We start from the raw sequence: 6,852 nt of genomic DNA, 5'->3' as shown, positions 1-6,852 counted from the left end.
GGTTTGAGGAGCAGCCAGGTAGCTCACTGCATCAGAGGAAGAGCTTTGAATGTCAAGGTTGCTGGTTCAAGACCTGGCACAGGCACACTAGTGTTTTGAATTCAAGAGGAGCAATTTGTCATCAGAATTGAAGCATCGAGTATTCAGAGACATTTTGTTTTTCATGCTGAGCTCCGTGAAAACTCTGAAGTCACTTCTACTGATCTTTTGGGGCCGTTGGAGGGACTCCAACCTCCAACCACAGGAACTATCAGTCAGCACTCTTCCGCCCTGAGCCATCAGCTGACTCTTGAAGTACATCCACTGTTACATTTATCCTTCGTTTTGGAGCCATTGACCTTCAAAGTGGATCTCAGTCCATGGTGGGACTTGATCCAACAACCTTGTGATTCACAGTCAGCCGTCTCATCAACTGAGCCGTCTGTGGGCTGATGGGCTGCAGCTCCTGGAGAACTTATTTAAGCTCTTCTCTGAACATCTGAAAAAAATCTATATATGATGTTTTTTTCCAAGTGCAAAGAATTTTAAATACTTTAATAAAATACTCTAGTCAGTCCAAAATGCACCGAAACTAAAAGTCCTGTGCTAGCTTAGCACGAAACAGCGCTACTCCAAGCAAAATCTCAACATGTCTGAAAATCAGAAAAAAAACACATACAATAGTATAAAGTACAAATATATATATTAAAAACCTGGTCATCTGGCACCAACTGGGCTTTGAACCTACATCTCCTACAACCACAGTCAGAGGTTTAGCCTACTGAGCTAACCACCTTGTTAGCCTGAGGACGGTGGAGGTCAATAGGTCACCCTGTTCATACAGCCTATTATACAGCCCACTGCTTATGGTAAACACATGACTATAAACTGTTTTATTATATTATACAGTGACCTATATGTAACCGATGTGTTAATCAGGTTGTTTCAATTTCACAAAAATCAGTTATTGTTTATTTCGTTTTTTATGGAAGTAAGTGCTGTAATTTCCTTCATACAAATTTTGTTTCTTTTTTTGGGGAGCTATTATTCAGTTCAATTTATTTTATTGCTTTAATTTATTTCTTTAACTTTTGACACAGTAGCGGCGTCATTTCCTGTACATTTTGCCGTTTTCTCCTCACTTGGCTTTAGCCCTGCTGAAGAAAGGTAAGATGTGATGGTGCTCACGCATATGGCGTCGTGAAATGTGGAAAAAAGAATGTTAATCATAGCATTTGATATGTCCATGTTTATTGTGCATGATATATAAGTTCATTTGAGGAGTCGCGGTCGCAGCACTGTCATCACCTTCCTCTACACACCTTCCAAGAGACACGACACCTCTTACAGGGCAGGGAGTTGGATTTCAGCAGTGACACCAACGACGATCTGGACACCGACGACATTGAGCCAGGGCTTTTTCAAAAGGCAAATGACTTAAGTTCAGTGCAAATTAAAAATATTGTTGAATACATGTGCAACTCCAAAAGATTGCCTGCTAATTTGCCAGAAGAGTTGCAAAACACAAGACCAAGCATCCGCCTGAGGCTTTCACCTGAGGAAACAAAATGCCCATATTGTCCAGGTCCTACACCACCAGATCTGTCAGAGAAACTTGTCACTAAAAATGGCACTGGTTATGGCATTCTCACAGTTAAAAAAGGTTTGTCTGAGTTTAATTTTAATTCCAATTGTAACATTCAAAATGTTAATGTGCCTATCTAGTACTGCATGTCATGGGTTGATGTTCCCTTTTTTTGTCCCCCTTTAGATGTCCATGTGTACATCAAAACTTGCCCCTGTCTGCAAAATACCTGTCAGATTTCAAAATTATTTGACAGGAATACATAATTACAACAACCGAGTCTTCACAACCCTTCAGTTATGTTCATTCATGACAAATTTACTAAAGGTAACATACTTTTAAACTATCTGCATGTAATAACATTTAGTTTAATGTTGTTGCAAATACTATAAAACTATTTTCTTTGTCTTCAACAGAGCCACACTGCTATCGGGAGATTCATCGCCGCTATGGAGCATCAGCTCAATATCACAATCCACCACAACACCATACGGAGGACTTTTTTTCCACTACTCTGCATTTACAAATTACGACGATGACTTCTTCTGCGACAAATGTGGTCACCACACCCCAGTGGCAATAGCAGATGCCAACTGGAAGTTGTCTTTTGATGTGCCTGGTATGTTAATGCTTATTAATATGCATTAAGGAGTGACATTTTTGTTGAAATAATTTTTAATTATTTCAGGCTTTTAGAAATGTCCAAACTTATTTCTTATTGCAATTATGGCTCAGGGAATCAACTTTGTAATACTTGGGAGTATCTATGTATTATTGGGTGAATGATTAAACACTCCATGGACCTTTTGCGTTGAAATGCATAGGTCTCCAATTCGTTTGTTTTTTGTTTTGTTTTTTCATGAAAATGGTATTTGTTTAAAAATTGCATGGCACAACTCTTACATTTTAATGTTTCCAACTTTTTTGGGTGATTAGTGAGTCTTCTAAAGAGGCCTGATGCCACAGAGATTCAAGATGAGGATCTGTCAGTCATCATCACGACAAAGTGGGACCGATTCGAGAAGGAAATTATAGCAAGTGGCATCTGCGAAGGTTTGATGTTGGACAATTGTGAATGGTGACGTAGTTGAAGGAAGTAATGCTGAATAATAAATGTGACAATGTAATGTCAAATCATGGAAGTAATTACTCGGATACTAAACATTTATTTTTTTAATTTCTGTTTTAAAAGTTGAAAACCCACAACCAGAGGCAGTGCTAGGGTCTCTTGGGTCTCGAAGCAAAAAGTTACCTTGGGGCACCACCTTATCAGTGCACGCTGAAAAAAAATGATTTTTACACAACTAAACGCACAATTTCTGGGAAATTTGAGGTAAATGGTCCCACAATCCAAAAAACATGCATGAGGTCAATTGAATATTCTAAATTGTCCGTAGGTGTGCATGTGAGTGTGAATGGCTGTTTGACTGTATGTGGCCCTGCGATGAACTGGCGACTTGTCCAGGATGTCACCCTGCCTTCGCCCTAAGACAGCTGGGATAGGCTTCAGCAGACCCCGTGACCCTGAGCTCGGGAATAAGCGGGTATAGAAAATGAATGAATGAATGAATACATTAGTGGTTCTCAAAGTGAGTTCCAAGGACCACCAGAGGTCACAGGAACACACGAATTATCTGAACTTTAAATATCAAAAAAATAACCCTAACCATAACCCTAACTTGACTTTTCTCCAAAAACCTAACCCTAACCCTAACCCTGCTCTCGAGCTCTCCAGGAGACAAGTCGCATCAGCCTGCTCCTCTTCTGTGCCCTCGACAACGCCTGAAGAAGACTCATTGGCGTCGAAACGTCGCGTTTTTGGGCACTATAATTTCATTTGATTAATTAATTAATTTTTTTATTTAATTTATATTTCATCCATTTCAATTAAAAATACAAAATTCTGAAAAAATATATAAAAAATTCATAAAAAGATACAAAAAATAATTAAAACAAGACCTCATGGTTCTCGCGCAAGATGAGGAGTGGGTCATGGTCCGTCGCAGATGGCAACCCCAACCTCGCCGTGCACAATTTTTTCCACAACCACAGGATGTAGCCCGTGTCAGTGCTCCACGCAAGGGCCGTGCAAATTCTATCTCCCACCTTGGTGGGAGATGGACTGAGCCCATATTTCCAAACCCTAATAAATAATTTATAAATAATTAAAGTACAACTGACCAAGATGGATCGAGACGGCTGGACGGAGGGGCGTTACGGACGCCGAAGGAGAGAGCCCTATCAGCGGAGGGTCCAGTGGAGGGAGGACTCTCCCTTTTATGTATCATATAAAAGCTAAGAACCCCACGATCATCAACACTTCCATCGGAAAACAAACTCCCTCTGCCCCTTCCCAGAGGGGGTGGAGACCTTGTCCCGAACCTAACCCTCAGCGAGGACGACAATCACGTGGTGGCCATCCACTGCAAGGCCGGGAAGGGACGCACCGAGGTCATGATCTGCTCCTATCTCCTCCACTGCCACAAGTTCCAGGAGGCCAAGGAAGCACTAGACTTTTGCGGGGAAGTCAGGACAAGGGACAAGAAGGGAGTCGCGATCCCGAGCCAATGGCGCTACGTCAACTACTACAGCTACCTACTGAAAAACCAGCTGGAGTACAAGCCCGTGGCGCTCCTCTTCCACAAAATGGTGTTCGAGACTCTCCCCATGTTCAGCGGGGGCACCTGCAATCCCCAGTTTGTGGTCTACCAGCTGGAAGTGAAGATCCACACATCGAACCCGGCTCACACGCGGCAGGCACATGTTCTTCGAGTTCCCCCAGCCACTGCCAGTCTGCGGAGACATCAAAGTGGAGTTCTTCCATAAACAGACGATGAAGAAGGACAAAATGTCCCACTTCTGGGTAAACACCAATTTCATCCCCGGACCAGAGACAGCAGGGACAAGATGGAGAACAGGGCGGTGAACAATGCCGACAGCCAGCAGGGGGTACCGACGGTGGGTCAAGTTTTTTTGTTTGTTTTTTTTGGACTGATCTTGCATTCAGGTTTTAGTGTGCCATTCAACCTGAAGAAGACCCGGACGAGGGTCGAAACGTTGTTTTTTTGTTTCCACACCTTCTGTTTTTGGATTTTTTTTGTTTTTTCAAAAAAAATTAAAATGAATAAATATTAGAAATAAATAAATATTAGAAATAAATAAATCTCATTATGGAGGACGGCTGGACAACGGTCCGCCTCAAATACTGAAGGGGCCAACGCCCATTCTTTTCTGGAGGGACCCGGCAGGACGGCGGCCGCTTTGGTGGGAAGGGCAGAGCACCTGCCCCGCCCTATGAGAGTGTCCGTCATCCAAATGTCCGTCATCTCTTGCAGGTAAACAAAGAAGCCCATACGCTCTCAAAGACTGATCCACCCATGTCCGTGACAACAGGGACACGGGGTCCCTCGAGTCCCACATGAAGAAAATCCCCCCCCCATTTTTTTTTTTTTTTTTTTAATTTCTTCCCTGCCCCAAAAAATGTTTGTGGGGCAGGTAGGAAGAACAAATTGGGGGGCGTTGAAGTCTCTGAATACTGGCATTATCACAGTGCAGAATTGTGTCTTCCCTCCAATGAGTCCCATTCCCAACCCATGTCGAACATCTCGGACGGCATCCTGGCCACACTCCTAGCCACCCACCCACCCAACACTCCTGCATCCGGGCATCGTCCAGAAGATAGATCCACCCTTGTCTGTGTTTGTGGGGCAGGGGGGGAGGGGGGGATTGGGGGGCAAGTCTCTGAACACTGGAATAATCACAGTGCAGAATTGCGTCTTCCTCCCATGTGTCCCATTCCCACTCCTTGTCGTCCCTCCACACCCAACCCTGATCCCCACCTTGTCCCTCCCGTCTGTCACCCGCCCATCCCTTTTCGTCCGTCCTCACCCCGAGAAAGAAACACAAAGCATGTCCCTCCCATGTGTCACATGTCCACCCCTTGTCACCCCTCTTCACCCACCCTAACCCCGGCCGGCGCGGCTATTGCGCTGGGTCGCACACGTTCGACGTGAGACTGTTTGTGTGTGTGCGCAAGGAAGGTGTGACCCCCGAAGAAGGTCACCTGTATGTTCATCCCAGATGGCCATGTGTTGCCCAACGGCAACAATGTCGGCTCGCAGAACCTAAGACAAACCCTAACCTTCACCACCAACGGAATATCCGTCATCTCTTGCAGGCAAACAAAAAAGTCCAAATGCCTTCAACACCAGAGGTGAAGGCCTTGAAGACCAGGAGGGGGACTCAAGGTTCTCGGACAGCATCCTGGCCACAATCCTAGCCACACACCCAAAAGGAACCCCGTGACAAACCCACAGCAACACCTTCTCATCCCTCCTTACCCAGCCCTGATCCCCACATTGACCCTCCCCCTACCTACCCACCCACCCACCCTGTGTGAAGTCTGGAAAAGACACAGAAGCTCTAACCCAAAGACGTGTCCCACCCACCCTGCCCGTCCCCTGTGCCACCTGCCCACCCCTTGTCGACCCTCCACACCCAACCCTAACCCCGGCCATTGCGGCTATTGCCCTAGGTCGCAGAACCTTTGATGTCAGAGTGTTTGTCTGTGGGGGTCGCAAGGAAGGTGTGACCCTCGAAGAAGGTCACCTGTATGTTCATCCCAGATGGACATGTGTTGCCCAACGGCAACAACAGCCGGCGCGGGTATTGTGCTGGATCACGCGTTCGACGTTATGTTTATCTGTGGGGGTCGCAAGGAATGTGTGACCCGCGAAGAAGGTCACCTTCATGTTTAACCCAGACAGCCAGGTGCCCTAACCCTGGCCGAATGTCGGTCATCTCTTGCAGACTGGAGCTGACCCGGCACCCAAGAGGAAACGGGACGTCCAGACGGTGGAGGTGGTGGAAGTTCCTCCCATGACAAGGAGGGAGAGGGGAGTGCGCTTCCTGCCACCTAATCGTGTGTCCTGGACCCCGAGGGAGTTGGGCCTTATCCCCACTGACGGCAAACACACCCACCAAGAGGCGTATCAGCTCTACATACTGGAGTGTGAACACCTCGAGATCCCTACAAGGACCCTGCATGGATTAAAAGAAAAGCGCATCGCAATGATGTAAACATGCTGAGTGAGTGAGTGAGTGACAATGGCTGTGTGAGTATTGCTTGTTGCTGTGTGCGAGTTTGGAGTTAGTTTGGTTTTGGTGTGATAGCGTTACAAATAGTTAGTGTTAGGGTGTGTGATAGGGTTAGAATAGGGAGTGATTGATGTGTCCAAAATAAAACAAAAAATAAATAAAAAACTCCACATGGACTCTGCGGTGACTTG

General features: G+C 45.7%; 1 pseudogene; it reads left to right on the top strand.

The window, feature by feature from the left end:
• The first annotated feature begins 3,542 nt into the window (after window positions 1-3,542).
• On the top strand, window positions 3,543-6,643 carry LOC142889914 (phosphatidylinositol 3,4,5-trisphosphate 3-phosphatase and dual-specificity protein phosphatase PTEN pseudogene; annotated as a pseudogene).
• The last annotated feature ends 209 nt before the right edge of the window (window positions 6,644-6,852 follow it).

This window comes from Nelusetta ayraudi, unplaced genomic scaffold (assembly GCF_046127955.1).
Source record: "Nelusetta ayraudi isolate G7.1 ecotype Tasmania unplaced genomic scaffold, CSIRO-AGI_Nayr_v1 ptg000026l, whole genome shotgun sequence".
Lineage (NCBI taxonomy): Eukaryota > Metazoa > Chordata > Actinopteri > Tetraodontiformes > Monacanthidae > Nelusetta > Nelusetta ayraudi.
The sequence above is the reverse complement of the archived record's forward strand: the minus strand, read 5'-3'. Positions and strand labels throughout refer to the sequence as shown.